We start from the raw sequence: 17,444 nt of genomic DNA, 5'->3' as shown, positions 1-17,444 counted from the left end.
TAGAAAAAAATTAAAAAATCAATTATTAACAACTAAAATATGGCCAAAGATAAAAATCAGTATAATAAAATACAAAAGGAATAAATCTTTGGGTAATGAAATGCCAGTTTTACTTTTACATTTCTGAAGAGGTTAAAATCAATACCAAGGAAATTGAACTAAAATAATATGTAATCAAGTCCTTTCTTGATGGAATGAAAGTCAAGACCATTTGGAAAAAACTATTAGATAAGGAAAAGCAGTTTGGGGGAAAAAAAACATTCTAAAGAGGAGAGTAACGCTTTCTGTCTCATAGGCAGAAAAAGCTGATGACTGGCAAAATAGTAGACAATTTTAAAATAAATGCTATCCCTATATACAGGGGTAATTTCAAAAAAAGGGGGGAATACCTGTTTCATATTCTACTGGTCAATTAAGGTACAGAAAGCAAAACTAAACAAACAAATTACATTTCTTCCCTTTTTATGACATAGTATGAATCCATCTTTAAACCCATTCAAAGAAATTTTCTGCCAAAATCACTGCTGCTCAGTGATTGCACTGCAACAATTTTCCAGTACAGAGTAGAGTTATAATGACTAGAGACATAGCAATTCCTAAAATAAGGCCATGGGGTAACACTCCCCTGGATACCATATGACAGAGACAGAAGGAAGCAAAATAACCTATAACAGATAAAACATCTTAGATTTTTCAGCTCTCCACTCCTGCCCATTGGATCCTGTGCTCCTCAAAGTTTCCTGCCAAGCCTCAAGAGAGAGAAATCCACTGAGTCCTAAGCAAGGCCTGACAGGTCCCTTCCACTGTCCTCTCTCTTGCACACAGAATGTCAGATAAGATTTGCATTTCACAAACAAACAAATTACTTGCAAACCCAGGTGACAAACTGAGCTGTGGAGGGAAAAAAAGCTATGAGTGACAATTCCACTCACTGCCTTTAGTGGGAACAGTACCAGAACCCAGAGTTCTGGTTTCAGATTTCCCCTTGTATGTGCAGAAATAGAGAAACAGAGAACAACGGTGAATGCAAGAGCTCACTAATGAGCCAGCCTTGTAGCCACAGCCACTGCAAGCAAATGTCATGATCCCTTGCACTCAGCCTTGTTTTGTGCACAGAAAACTCAGTACTTACCACTCAGCCACTGATCGTGCTGTTAATGAATTTCTCTGTAAATAAATAAACAAGTTGTAACCATGAAAATAGGATACAATCCTTTTTTCAAAAAAAAAATCTGTTTTCTGCAAGAGTTTATGCTCATATTCCCTCTTTATAATGTACCTTCCCCCTCCACTCAGTTTTTGATAACCCAGGAACAGAAGCTTTTAACCAGGCTAGATTTTCATTAGATTTCTTTGGGAGCCCTGACAGTGTCTGTGACACTTTTAAAACAAAAATAGAGAATTGCACATTATCTTTATATATGTTAAGTGTTTATATCTAACAAGTAGGCTACCGAGGAAATCTCATAATGAGAACAATTACACAGTCAACTCTTTGCTACTGTGGGATACACTTGTGCACTGATCTATGCCAGAATGATAACCAAAATGAAATGTGCAGTTATTTTTCATTAGGTGTCAAAGGCAACCTTAGCAACCATATTTTTTTTTAAAAGAAAAGCAAAAAGGTTACTATATATCATTATGTTGGGCAAAGGGGAGCAGTCAGGATGCTGAAAAGCCTCTGCTTAAAGACAGAGATACAAATTAGTGTATATCATTTTCATTAAGAGTTTCCTGGAGTTCCCGTCATGGCACAGTGGTTAACGAATCTGACTAGGAACCATGAGGTTGCAGGTTCTATCCCTGGCCTTGCTCAGTGGGTTAAGGATCCGGCGTTGCCATGAGCTGTGGTGTAGGTTATAGATGCTGCTCAGATCCTGCATTTCTGCGTCTCTGGCAAAGGCCGGCAGCTACAGCTCCGATTGGACCCCTAGCCTGGGGACTGCCTTACGCCGCAGGAGCGGCCCTAGAAAAGGCAAAAAGACAAAAAAAAAAAAAAAGAGTTCCCATTGTGACTTAGCAGTAACGAACCTGACTGACCAGTATCCATAAAGATGCGGGTTTCATCCCTGGCCCTGCTCAGTGAGTTAAGGATACGGTGTTGCCATGAGCTGTGGTATAGGTGGCAATGTGGTTTGGATCTGGCATTGCTGTGGCTGTGGCTGTGGCCGGCAGCTGTAGCTCCGATTCAACCCTTGGCCTGAGAACTTCCATATGCCGCACCTGTGGGCCTAAGAAAAGAAAAAAGAAAAAAAAAGATTTTCCTTTTACTTATAAAATATTAATGGCTGTAGTACTTTCTTATTTATTTGTCCCCTGTGTCTATCAGAAACCAGCATTTTTTAAGAGTGTGTGTGCATACATGTATGTGTCCAGTATTTTGCTAAGAACTGGGAATCAGCGACTAAGACATTCCCCACCCTTTAGGGGTTCACAGCCTAGGAAAGGAACTGAGACTGGTAACCCTAGGATGTTCCAAGTACTGGGCAACATTCAGAGTTTGTGTCTTGCACTGAACCCATACAGTAGCTGTACCTATTTCGTAAATGTGGACACTGAGGCTAAGAGATTGGAAGTAACTTGCCCCAGGACATTCAGCTTCTAAACAGAAAGAGTAAGATTCAGAAAGAGCTCTGGAGCGTGGGCTCTTCCCACTCTGTCACACTGCCCTAGTGGGAAAGACAGGAAGTAAACATGGCACAACAGAACCCAGAATGCGATGGACAAACACAGCTCTCCAATACCGGATGAATTTTTCTTACTCTCTCTAAAATGGCATGGGCAGGCTCATCAGAAGGAAAGTCAATATTATGACTACTTGTTTTTATATTTCCACCTGACAGTCCAGATAAAGGGCTTTCATTCTGAGTATCTTTGTGAACACAACGCCTCGGAGCTCTGAAGCATTGAGTCAATAAGCACTTGTAATTAAATGGTTTAATGGGCAATCCTTACCCAGTTAGATTCATGAAAAATTTACATATGCATTCCACGCCCAGCCCCCTCTCTCTCCTAGCAGATCACTTTCTCCCGGCCCCACATTCTGTCTAAATTTGCAGCCATCCTAACTTCTTTCCCTCTAATCTTATCCTTTCAAAGTCCAATGTCTTCGACTCACTTCCATACCACTTTGTTCTGTCTCTCCAAAACCCACTTCCTTTTAGGTTCAGTGTCTCCCCTGACCGAAAGAAAATCAACCCATAAACAGGCTAAAATCTCTTTTACTTAAAAATAAAAAGAAAGCAAAGAGAGACAAAACAAAACCCACTTAACCTTGCATCACTCTTTTTCTATTGGTCTTATATTCCCATTTCCCTCAATTTTCTGGAAAGTTCTATATCTACTGTATTCAATTTATCACTTTTGGGGGGCAACACCCACAGCATGTGGAAGTTCCCAGGCCAGGGATTGAGCCCACGCGCCAGCAGCGACCAAAGCCACTGCTGTGGCAACACTGGATCCTTAACCCACTGTACCACAGAGGAATGCCCTCAGTTTCTCACTTTTAATTCACTCCTTAAATGCTATGTGGTAGCCTCTGTTCTCATCAAAAAATACCCTGAATTATTGTAGAATTTTATTTTTTACTCATTCAGTCATTTAATATATAAATTACAAAAAGCTTTGGAAAATCTTGAATCCATGATTCTAAATACACGGGACTTATATATTTATGCATTTATTTTGCTTTTGCACATAAAACCAGGCTAGGGGTTGAATCGGACCTGTAGCTGCTGGCCTATACCACAGCTAAAGCAAGGTGGGATCCAAGCCACGTCTGTGACCTACACCACAGTGCAACACCAGATCCTTAACCCCTGAGCAAGGACAGGGATCAAACCTGCATCCTGCATCATCATGAATAGTAGTCAGGTTTGTTACTATTGCACCACAATGGGAACTCCCACTGGACATCTTTAGATTCTGACTTTTACTGCTACTTTTAGCTCATATGATACTGCTGACACACTTGTCTTCTGTTAAGTTTCTTCTTGCTCCTTTTTTACTCAAACCATCACTTCTCAGTCCCCTTTGAGAGTGCTTTGCATCCTGCCCCATTTAAACAGGAATTTCCCACAGTTATGTCCTCAGGCCATGGTTTCTTCTCTCTACACGCTATCCTGGAACATTCTCCTGAATTCTAATGATATGAACAATTATTTATAAGCTGATGACACGTTAATAGGTAGCTCTGGCCCACATCTTTTTCCAAAGCTTCAGAATCATTTATTCAATTGCCTATTACTCTTACAATTTTGATGCCTCACAGGCACATCCAGATCAATGTGTGTCAAATTGAATTTTACACCGTTCCCCTAAATGGATTCTCCTCCTTTGTTGGATGAATTAGATATCAGTGCTGTTTTATACTCAACACTGAAAACTAAAGGTTATCCCAGCCTCATGCTTCCCCTCATTCATTTATTCACCCCCACCCCCAGAACTACACGTGCATGATAGGATTTCCTGAATCCTGTTTATCCTAGCTCCTACACATCATCTCTCAAATCTATCTCCTGTGATCTCTGATGCTAGAGACCAGATTCTCATCATCTCTTTCCTGAGTTGTTGTACGAGTTCATGAGTGTCTCTGTTCATTTTCTCTTTCTCCTTTTTCTCCCCAGTGACGTCAGAGTAGTTCATCTTAGACATGAAATCACCCTAAAAAGCCAAAAAAAAAAAAGAAAGGAAAAAGGAGTCCCCATCGTGAGAAAGAAGAACAAAGTCATAGGACCAATGCTACCTGACTTCAATACTATAAAATTACAATAATAAAGGCAGCATGTCTATTCATGAAAGAATAGACACATAGATCAATGGAACAGAATGAAGAGGCCAGATACAGACCCACATAAACATAATCAACTGATCTTTAGCAAAGGAACAAGGGAAAGTAAATATAGAAAGGACAGTTTTTTCAACAAATGATGCTAGAATTAGATGTTCATGTGCAAAAAGTAAAATACACTTATATCTTTCACAAAAATAACAAAATAAATCAAATATCTAAGTGCAAAAAGAAAAACTATAAAACTTTTAGAAAAACTGAATAATATATTTTTGAACTTTAGTCTGCAGATGAATCTTCATGTACACTAAAGCATGATTAATGAAAAAATTGGGTTTATTAAAATTAAAAGTTCTATCCTGCAAAAAATTATTTTAATAGAATTAAAATATAGCCGTGGCTTTAGAGAAAATATTTTCAAAACAAATTTTATAATGTACATGTGTTCAAAATACAAATACTCTTAAATCTCAACAATAAACAAACAACTCAGCTAAAAAATGGACAAAAGATCTGAACAGAAAACTCACCAATGAACATACGCAGATGGCATATGATAACCATATGTTAATATTGCTTGAGTTCCCATTGTGGCTCAGTGGATTAAAAACACAACATAGTGTCCCTGAGGATGCAGGTTTGGTCCCTGGCTTCGCCCAATGGGTTAAGGATCAAGCATTGGCGCAAGCTCGGTATAGGTTGCAGATACAGCTCACTCAGATCCTGTGTTGCTGTGGCTGTGGCATAAAGTGGCAGTTGCAGTTATGATTCAACCCCTAGGCCAGGAATTTCCATATGCTGCAGTTATGGCCCTAAGTAGAAAAAAGAAAAGAGTGTGAACACAAAATTCCATTAAGGAATTGTAAATTAAAACCAAAAGATACCACTACACAGGTATTAGAATGGCTTAACTTCAAAAAACTGACAATATCAAATGAGATATTTGAGAATGCAAAGCAACCAGAATACTTATTCGATACTGGTAGAAATGCAAAAAACAGTACAAGATTTTGGAAGAGAGCTTGGCATTTTCTTACAGAGTTAAACATAATCTTATCATATAATTGAACAATTATGCTCTTAGGTATTTACCCAGTTGATTTTCAAACTTAGGTCCACACAAAAACCTGCATGCAAATATATATAGAGGCTTTATTCACAATCACTCAAACTGGAGGCAACCAACATGCTTTTTAATAGATGAATGGATAAACTAACTGTGGTACATCCATACAATGGGATATTATTTGGTGCAAAAAGAGATGAACTACCTATCACGCCAAGAAAAGACATGGATGGACCTTAAGGGCATTTTGCTAAATAAATGAAAACACTTTGAAAAGACCATATAATATAAATTATATTACATCTAGAATAGCTATAGAAGCATAAAAATCCTCCGTGATTGCTGATGAGGGGAGAAGAAAAGCTGAGAAAGGTAAATTACAGGCTATATTTAGAGCAATATAATTATTCTGTATAATATTATAATGGAAATTGGCACAACATTGTAAATCAACTATAATTTTTAAAAAAATACTATAATGATGGATACATGGCATTATGGATTTGTCAAAACCCATAGAACAAAGAGTGACATTGACATAAACAAATTCTAAAACAATAATTAATGAGGTCAAGGGATTGCAAGATAGGACTCAGTGAATCCAACTGTATTACAAATGTATGAAACAACCTCACCAATAAGAGTTATAGGAAAAGATGCTGACCTAAGTAACTTTGGAAGTAGTTTCTTAGACTAAAGGAAAGCAGAAGTTCACATAAGCACTATACTCTAGTTGATTAATTTTTTCCTATAGGCGGGTATTTCTGATACTGCCATATGTGTTATACTGGAATTAACAAAATAAGTAAAGGCTTGCAGATGGTAGGAGCAAGCTTTCTCACTGTGGAGTAGGAATTTGGAGGTAAGCAAGTAGAGGAGAACAGGATGACCCATTAGTAATGAGTTCGAGTTGGAGACATCAGTAGGAACTTATGTTTAACTTAATATAGAAACAGATACTTACATATAGAAATATTTATATATAGGTGTATATATATGAGTTAGAATACCTATACATACCTCCACGCTCTAGAAGCAATGACAACTTAGTAGCAATGAGTGCACCTAAGTGCTTGAACCTTGGTTTCCAACACCATTCTCCAATAAAAGGAGTAAAGGCTCCTTGGAGAAATGGCTGATTATAGGGCAAGAATGGGAAAAATAATGAGCCTTGAGCAGCTTATAGTGCCAGAAAATAAGGAAGTGCTCTCCACCATTAGCACCCTTTGAACAACAACAACAACAACAAAACCCACAAAACTTTTACATTAATGTGGATATTACAAAGGAATACAAGAGTTAACTGAAGCCTCTCCCAATGGCTAAAGCTAGAACCATTTGAGCAAGAGCATAAATATTATTACATTATAACTTAAAATATAAAATATCCATGAGTCCATACTGATATAATAAAGAACTGAATAAATACATAGATGTGGAGAAGAGAAAAATCTCCCTTGAAGTAATTTATATAGAAACCCCACCCCCCTCAAGGAGGAGGTAGTGGGTTGAATGGTGGCTTGCCAAAAGATATGTCCACCTGGAATCTGTCCATGTGACCTCATTCTGGGAAAAGGTAGATGTAAATATGTTAAAGATCTTAAGATGAGATCATCCTAGGTTTCCCAGCAATGACAACTTAGTAGCAATGAGTGCACCTAAGTGCTTGAACCTTGGTTTCCAATACCATTGGAAAATGACAGAAGTCCTTATAAGAAGGGGAGAAGACAGACACAAGAAGACCCTGTGAAGATTGTGGCAGATGTTAATGTTATGTTACCATAAGACAAGGAAAGACCAGGGCTTGAAGATGTGAAAAAGGATTCTCTCCTAGAACTTTCTGAGGGAGCAGGACACTGCTGACACCTTGATTGCAGACCTTGGCCTCTAGAACTATGAGAGAATAAATTTCTATTTTAAGCCACCAAGTCTGTGGTAATTATACAGCAAGACACTTAGGAAACAAACATGGACAGAGACTCTTTTAGTGTGGTTTGTTCATAGTGACCTCTTTGCAAAAAATACAGAATGGGGAGGTTGGAGTTGGTGTATACATGCTACTATACAAAAAATCCATCAGTAACAAGGATCTATTATGTAGCTCGGGGAAATCTATTCAATACTCTGTGATTGCCTGGAGTTCCCACTGTGGATCAGCTGTAATGAACCCGACTGGTATCCATGAGGATAAGGGTTCGATCTCTGGCCTCGCTCAGTGGATTAAGGATCCGTCATTGCCATGAGCTGTGGTAGAGGTCACAGATGTGGCTTGGATCCTGTGTTGTCGTGGCTGTGATGTAGGCCAGCAGCTGCAGCTCTGATTGAACCCCTAGCCTGGTAACTTCCTTATGCTGCATGTGTGGCCATAAAAAGAAAAAAAAGAACAAAAAACAAACAAACAAGCAAAAAACCTCTGTGATTGCCTATATGGGAAAAGAATCTGAAAAAGAACAAATGCATATACATGTATGGCTGATTCACTTTGCTCTATACTTGGAACTAACACAACATTGTAAGTCACCTGTACTCCAATAAAATTTATAATAAAATAAAATACAGTATGGAAAGTGGGGGAAAGTTGAGTAATGTTAAAGTAGAGAAACCTGACAAACACTACCTAAGCCAGGTGATCAAGGCCAGCATGGAAGTTTCCATCTTGGCGCAGCAGAAAGGAATTCGACTAGGAACCCTGAGGTTGTGGGTTCGATCCCTGGCCTCCCTCAGTGGGTTAAGGATCTGGTGTTGCTGTGAGCTGTGGTGTAGTTTGCAGACGCAGCTCAGATCTGGTGTTGCTATGGCTGTGGTGTAGGCTGACAGCTACAGCGCCAGTTAGAACCCTAGCCTTGGAACCTCCATATGCCTGCCATGGGTGCAGCCTTAAAAAGCCAAAAAAAAAAAAAAAAAGGTCAGCATCAATAGGGATAAATCTCGTTGATATTATAAACTCCTGGCATTGTGGGATGAAAATAGCGCTTTAATGCTGTTCTTCCTCCCTAAAACCCATGTCTCTAGTTTCATCATGAAAAATACATGAGAAATTCTTACATAGGGAGATTCTATAAAATGCCTTAACAGTATTTAAAGTATTTAAACAGCATTTAAGTATTTATTTCCTTAAACTAGAAAAGTCCAGGAAACTGTCACAGCCAGCAGGAAACTAAGAAGACATATTGTCTAAATATAATGGGATATTCTACACAGGATCCAGGAACAGAAAAAGATATTTGGTGAAACTAAAGAAATATGAATAAACTAGGGACTTTAATTAATAATCATGTATCAATATTGTTTTATTAGTCACAATAAATACATCACAGTAAGACGTTAATCACAGGCAAAACTGAACACAGGTTATAAGCAATTTCTACTGTCTCTTCAATTTTTACATAAATCTAAAACTATTCTAAAAAACAAAGTCAATTGATTTTTTCTGAAAACGAAGGCATTATTTAAATAGCTTTAAATAATTGGATCAGACTGAGGCTACCAGATTTGACTAAATTTTTGAATTTCCCTCATGTTGTCGTCAGCTAGAACATAAAGATGACACATTTTCTTTGCACTCCTGAAAGTAATGTGTGTAAATGAGCCAAAGAAGTTAAGAATCAAAGATTTAAAAACCACATAGCTACTAATGACAGAGCTGTAACTCAACCCCCAGATTTCCGACTCTGTAGCGTCCAAGTTCTTTCTACTTTACATATAAAAAGCACTCTGGGAAATTTTACCAAAAATAAAACACACTCTTTTCTTTTGAACAAGCTACACTATACTTAAGGCGAAAAACATGAGAAATAGTAAGATATATAGTGAAGAGAATAAGTCTAATTCATGTCTGTATGATTCAGAGAACCAAAGGAATGTTAGGAATGAAATGAGAAGGTAGTGACCTCAATTATTCATATCAAAATAATCTCTATTACTGTGCTTTTTATGAACTTTTATCTAGGGTCTTCTGGTCACTGTGGATCAAAAGGTTAAGGTCTTCACCTAGAATCTAATTTGTTATGGTTTGTTACTATTTTATAGTCTAAAGGAAAAGAAAAATTTAATACGTTCACTTTTCAACATTAAATTTTTAACACTGCAGCCTGTAATTATCCAATATCTGAAATACCCTCTTTTCAAATTCTGACCATCAGGTCTTCTTTCTACAGCATAAATTGAAAAAGTAGAGAGGATAAGAAACTTAAAGTTGTTAAATTGAGTATTAATATTTATGAAGGCAAGCGTTACACAATTAGCCAAAATCTTGTTTAGGGATTAGCTGAGCAAATTTAAAAGTTAGCTGGAGGATATTATGAATACAATACTATCAATCCTAAGAATGAAGTTCAATAAGGTTAACTCCCATATTAAATTTGTAGTACATGATTCCATATATATTTAAACAAAGATGATAAAAGATATTTAGAATATCACATCCTTTTTCAATGACGGAAATTTCCTTTCAAGAAATATATACTTCTAGTTTCTACAAGAAGAGATAAATGACCTAACTCTTGTTGATTCAGCGTAAGGGCTGATTACAAGTTGGAAAATAAGTTAAAACTAAGAGACTTCAATTTTAACCAGTAGGGCACATTTGCTTTTCAAGTAAAATGCTCTTGAATGAAAAGACTAATAGAAAATAATATTAAGTACATGAAAACTCAGAGAGTATATTTCAATTTGTCAAAAACTTACTTTTATCACCTTACTCAAATAGCCTATGGGTGAACCGTCACATAAATTAAAAAGGTAAAATGGAAGAGACAGCAACCCTGGAGCTGAAACTAAATTGGAAAAGGAAAGGAAAGGGAAAAATATCATTTACCAATGTGCAAAACTGTGAAATGAACTCATTTCATATGTTTGGAAAGTACCAACCCATATAAGTGTTCCACAAATCCAAAAAACCATTCTCTTTAATGTATGCTTACCTGTCAGAGGTATCAGTGTTATGTCTTTAATTGCTCACTTTTCTCTAGGTATCATTAACTTCTAAAGGGATTATTAGAGTTATACTACATAGCAGGTGTAGTAAAAGAAGATGATAGTCACATACTCTAAATCTTTAGACTATGTGTATCAGAATCACCTGAGTTGCCTTTAAAAAATGCCTTTATATAAATTTATAAAACTGATAAAATCTTGAGTTCTATTCCTAATATACTAATTTTTATTTTTTGTCTTTTTAGGGCCACATCTACAGCATATGGCAGTAGCTAGGGGTCTAACCTGAGGTGTAGCTGCTAGCCTATGCCACAGCCACAGCAATACCAATTCTAAGCCCCAACTGCCTCCTGCACCACAGCTCACAGCAACACCAGATCCTTAACCCACTGAGTGAGGCCAGGGATGGAACCTGCATCCTCATGGATATTAGTTGCATTCGTTACTGCTGAGCCACAACAGGAACTCCCCTAAAATACTAATTCTAATATCAGAGACCCAGAATCCACCTTTTCAACAAGCATCCAAGTCGATTCTTGGCATACTAATGCTAAAGAATTTTGCTTCAAGCTAATCTAATTAAATATAGCACAAGATATTTAACTACCAGAGAGGAACAAAAAGTAGAAACAAATGACATAAAGGTTTAAGGAGCTAATGTCTTGATTTGTTTGTTTACAAAGTTAAATGAGAATGTGACAAGGACTATCACAATATACTTTAAAGAATAGTAATATGGATCAAATTCCAAATGGATTTTAGCACTGGTTGAAGAATTCATGTTTGAAAATAGTCCTTTTTTCCTTCTTTTTTCTCTTTCTTGAGAAAAACTGAAAGTCTCATATCTGAGCTAACTTTGAGATCAGAAAAATAGAAAAGCACCACATCTATGTTATGTAACTGATTGCCATGCTTTTATTCTTTTCTCTTCGGTTTCATCCCAGGCATGTAGAAGTTCCAGGTCTGCGCCCATCGGAGCAGTGACCCAAGCCATAACAGTGACTGAACCCTCTAGGACTCCAGGGGACTCCTGCTGTGCCTTTATTCTTATCCCAAACCATTCTAAAAGGTTTGTCTTTGGTAGTGATAATTATGCAGAGGAGAAAAAGCAGGTCAGGGGAAGAGAGGCGAGTGGGGAGGTCCACCATATACAAGTGGTCAGCAAGTGTTCAATCTTATCAAGACATGAAAGCAAAGACTTTAATTGGTCTTAATGTATTTCCTGTGTTTTTAACTCGACTTTGGTAGTTTCATTAGGAATATAAAAGTATATCAACTCTTACTGTTCTGAAACTAAGATAAATTTCGATTAATTGATTTTCAAACAGCTCAGAAACATTAACAAAAATGTGCTAAGTCCTTTTACATATACTTAGTTTAAGAATATAGGAGATCCCACTGGGGCGCAGCAGAAACGAATCCAACTAGAAACCATGAGGTTGCGGGTTCAAGCCCTAGCTTCACTCAGGGGGTTAAGGAGCTGGTGTTGCTGTGAGCTGCGGTGTAGGCCACAGATGCAGTTTGGATCTGGCGTTGCTATGGCTATGGCACAGGCAGACAGGTGCAGCTCTGATTCAGCCCCTAGCCTGGGAACCTCCATATGCTGCAAGTGCTACCCTAAAAAGAAAAAAGGAAAAAAAAAAAAAGAATACAAGTCATTTATAAGCCTAAATTGTTTAAAATTAATAAAACAATCAAAAGCTTACCTCATTTAGGTTGTAGTAAGCCTAAATGAGGAGGCTTTGAGGTCATAGCCATCCAAAGCCAAAATCTGTCAGCAACGAGCCAAATCAAAAGGGTGCCTTAAAGTCAAGAGTTGTGGTAATTTTACACACACACACACACAGACACACACACCAAGTGAAAAATATACCTAAACTAAGCTTAAAATGACCCCCTGGGCTAAAAAAAAGGTTTCTACACAGGAATGAAATACTCTGAGATGAAAATCTTTACAGCTGACCAGTCCATGATCTACCCTCCACATCCTCTAAGGCCACCTCCCTGCTTTAGAATTAATAACCCATAAGCATCAGTCATGAGCATGATTGTCACAATTACTAAAGGATTTTCCAGTCTGCTCTGTGCAGGGCAACCATTGTTGGGCACTGTGACTCAATTAGAATTTGAAAAGTGTATACTTCCATACAAGTGCTTTTTTATTCATTTTCCTTTAGCTCCTAAATTATTTTTTGACAATGCCCTTTCTTAAGCTTGATTTAGTATTGGCTTCAACTTCATGAGTTACCTTCCAGTCAAAAGATGTCTCTGTTTTACATTAGTTGACCTGGTTCTCTGTGGGCCCCAAATTGCCTTCCTTTGTGCGAAAGTATCTCAACCCTCCCTCTTTCTTACATTCATGTCTTTTGGGGGGAAAATGGCCTTTTACAGCCTTGAAGACAATTTCAGGTAGCTTTTCTCTCTTCCTACTCAAAGAAATACAAGAGGTCACTAGACCACTGCATATTACCTATTCCTTCATTTCACAATATTTCATAGGGTTTTTCAAAAAAGTACATTTCTTGTCATCTGAGTTGATTATAACAGTTTAAAAAGCAGTGAGGGAAAAAAGGTCATTTTCTCCTTTTATTCCACCCACATCATGTAACCAGTGAAAGTATTTGGTGTTTATCTCTCCATTCTCCTCCCAAGACTTTTGCAAACCTATGTAAACACTGATTTACAGATCTGACCTTTATGTTTCTCATATGGTCTTCTATGCGTGGCTTATCTTCTAAAATTTCTTTTCACTGGAACTAAAACTTGTTCAGATATATTTCTTTTTCCTTCATGCTTTTTTTTTTTTTTTCTTTTACATGTTTTTGGTTACACCATACACTGAGGACACTGTTTCAGCTCTTAGCAGACCTGCCAGTCCTGTTCTATCTAGTTAAGTCCTTATTGAACTGCAGATGGCTGCCTTCTGGAGATGTCCAAATGTAATTTGGCCTCATCCTCAGCTTTTCTCTTCTCTGAGATTTAAAAGTGACTGGATTCAATTCAGTGAGCAGGTGTTAATTGCTACTGTGTGGCAACTGTCCCTTGCATGGGACTCATGGGACATTAGTTTAAGAAGGACCCTGTGATAGCAGGAAAGAGATTCTAGAATTTGTGGAACAAAGAGAGTTGTTGGCAAATTACTTTCATGGATCCAAAACATTTTAGTGCTAATGTATTGAAAAAAAAATTCTATTACTTGATATGGTTTCACTTGTCATTCTTAGAACTAAAAAAAATCACTGCTTCTTTGAGGCAGGCTGATTTTACCTACAAATGTAGAGTAACTTTACAGGTCAATCAGCTAGGAGAAGAGAATATGTAAAACAGATTGGGCAGCCACTGGGTGGCAGCAGAAATTTGATAAATATACTGCGTGACTATACTTTCTTACTGTTTTAGCTTATCTTTTACTATTAGCATTCAAAAAGACATTATTTTTAACAAAATGTCTTATAATAGATAATATTCATCTACCTTATCTCTCTAATGTAAGCTAGCAATATTCAACTATGAGAAAATAGAACTTCAAAACATTAAACCTTGTTACTCAATATTCTATGAATATAGCATAAAGTTTTAACATTACTTAGGATGAATTTAAGTTGTTTTCCTAATAATTAAAAGTTGCCATTACTTTTAATAGCTTTAAAAATATGCTAACAGAAATCTTACATATTCAAGGAAGAACTGTTGAAGAATTCAGAAAAGACAAAGAACAAGATTAATCAAAACTTTCTTACCTAAATTAACCATTGATAGTCACTGGCTATTATTTATATCATCTTTTTCAGCGTACGGTGGTTGTTTTTTTTCCATAGTAATATCTATCTTTATATAACATTTTAAACTGCTTTTTATTTTCCATTTAGTATAGTGTGAATTATTTCCCCATGTCGTCTGATATACTTTTGGAACATTATATTTCGTTATGGAATAATATTCCCTCTCATTATGCGAGAACATAATTTATAACCAATTTCTTCTTATTAAGAATTTACCCATTATTAGCCAAAATTTCCAGTATTTATTCTTATAGACCACCATTGCTAAATTTGAAGGCTAGGTAGCCTTCCAATGTTAGGTAGTAAGTTGATATTTCATATAATGAGAGATAATGGTACAACGTGTTTCTAGCTTTCTCATCAGACTTTCTGATCAGAATTATTTAGATAGGTTCTAAATCAGAACTCAAGGGCTGAAGCCCAGATTTCTGCATATTTTAACAAGCTACCTGAGTTACTTAAATGCATACTGAAGTTTCAGAAATATTCACTCTCTGAATGAAATTATATAGTTAGAAGACCCTCAATAATATTGTTAATAGGCAATTCATAAATGTGGAAAAGCATTTACATTTCACTTGTTTCCATTTCTTCTATATTAAACAGAAATGATGATAAATCCTAAGGTTAGTGTGGTGTCAATGGAATACCAGTATTTATCAAGTCCATTTCCAACTAAAATGCAGGCTTTGGAGATACTATGGGGAAGAACACGCCTCTTTGACTACCAGAGATCATGTATTGAGTGTAATATGCAGTAAACGTTATGCTAAGCAGTTTACATGTACCTTTATCCCTCATAACAATCTTTCCAGGTTAGTTGGATAAGCTCAGAGGTTCAGATGGGTTAAGTAAATTAACCCAGGTCACACTGTTTTTCAACATCAAAATCTGAATTCAGAATGTATATATGTATATGTGTGACTGGGTCACCTTGCTGTATAGCAGAAAATTGACAGAACACTGTAAACCAGCTATAATGGAAAAAATAAAAATCATTAAAAAAAAAAAAGAATTCCTTCTGAGAGTTCCCACTGTGGATCAGTGGTAATGAAACCAAGTAGTATCCATGAGGATGTAGGTTCAATCCCTGGCCTCACTCAGTGGGTTAAGTATCTGCGTTGCCTTGAGCTGTGGTGTAGGTTGCTGACGTGGCTCAGATCTGGTGTTGCCATGGCTGTGGTACAGGCTGGAAGCTATAGCTTCAGTTTGGTTCAACCCCTGACACTGGGAACTTCCATATGCCACAAGTGTGGCCCTAAAAAGCAAAAAAAAAAAAAAAAAAAAAAAAAAAAAAAAAAAGAATTCTTTCTGCAAGTTCCTGTTGTGGATCTGTGGGTTAAGAACCCAACATAGTGTCTGTTAGGATGTGTTTTCGATCCCTGGCCTCACTCTGTGGGTTTAGGATCCAGCATTGCTCTGAGATGTGGTGCAGGTCACAATGTGTTCAGATACAGGGTTGCTGTGGCTGTGGTGCAAGCCAGCAGCTGCTGCTCCAATTCGATCCCTAGCCCAGGAACTTCCATATACTCCAGGTGTGGCTATAAAAAGAAAAAGAAAAAAACAGAACTCATTCTAGTGCTATGACCTATGTTTGTTCATCTCTGGGACCCTATCAAGCTGTATGCAGAAAGGTGCACATACAGGTAGGCAGAGGAAGTTTTTTCCTGGTTCAGTAAATTTACTCTATGTTTACTGGTTTGTTTCTTCCCCATACTCTTTGCAAATGGCAAGGGAATACTACGGAATTGATGTTGTCTTATGTGACAGAGTGAATTGAGAGGCAAAAATTGGATTTATTTGTTCTTTTTTTGTAAGCTTTGCATTCTAGATGGGCAATTATCAGTTATAGGGCAGAAAGCAGTATATCTACTGTTTGGAGGTTTTGAGTAAAAAGTGTAACAAGATGCTCCAGCAGGAAAATCACATCCCTGCTAACAGTTTCTTTAAAATCTATATTAGCTACTCACAACAGTGGGGGCTATGACAGAGAAGCTAATTCGGAATAGTTCATGCTTGCTGATGCATACCCAGAACTGCATGGTTTATAAAGGGCATGGCCTTTGTGGACAGAGGGTCCTGAGGTCATACTTTCTTAGCCCTCGGAGGTGGCTTTAGACCTCGATGATATGATAGGTGATGTCCTTTTAATAATCTGCTGGGTGAATAAATAATCTAACTTTTTATTAGAAAAAAATAATAGTTTCTTGGTCTACTAACATGGCCAAAGGAAAAATCATTGATTTTAATTATCTGTTGGGAAAGCTACACTTTCTCCTCAAGCTGGGCCTTTGGAAGCAGCTGATCCCATCAGTCATGAAAGAGTGTTGGTAAATGCAAGGCCTGGAAGTTCATTATTTTGCCTTGTGTGAGAGTCTCTCCTTCTTTGAGGGCTTTTCTGACTTGGGATAGCTTGATGTAAATTATCTACCACAGCATAGACACATGCGGCATTCTATTTGCTTTGGCTTGGACCCTGAAAGCTCTCAGTTAGACGCCCACAAGGCCCACTTCTGTGCCCTCACATCTCCTTCAATTCTCTACTCAGATGTGGCCTTTATATTAGTCAACCCAGGAAACCACAACAGTAGACCATGTACTGGGGGCTGAAATAACAAAAATTTATTTTTTCGTAATTTGGGAGGCTGAGAAGTCCAAGATCAAGGTGTTGGCTGATTTGATTTCTGCAGAGGCCTCTCTTCTTGTCCTGCAGATGCCACTGTGTCCTTACACGGCAGGGGAAGGGGGGTAGGAGAGGGAGTACTCTGTAACCTTCTTTTTTTTTGGCCACGCCCAAGGCATATAGAACTTTCTGGCCGGGAATCAACCCATGCTTGAGCAGTGACCCGAGCCCCTGCAGTGACAAACG

The 17,444-nt window shown here is 37.5% G+C and overlaps 1 long non-coding RNA gene across 2 annotated transcripts in view; it reads right to left on the bottom strand.

Annotated features, from left to right (window-relative positions):
- Nucleotides 1–17,444, bottom strand: part of LOC102162836 — a 34,023-nt gene that overhangs the window by 12,957 nt on the left and 3,622 nt on the right. The gene's annotated exons all lie outside the window — the stretch shown is intronic.

Source organism: Sus scrofa, chromosome 6 (genome assembly GCF_000003025.6).
Source record: "Sus scrofa isolate TJ Tabasco breed Duroc chromosome 6, Sscrofa11.1, whole genome shotgun sequence".
Lineage (NCBI taxonomy): Eukaryota > Metazoa > Chordata > Mammalia > Artiodactyla > Suidae > Sus > Sus scrofa.
This window is presented reverse-complemented; position numbering and strand designations above follow the sequence as displayed.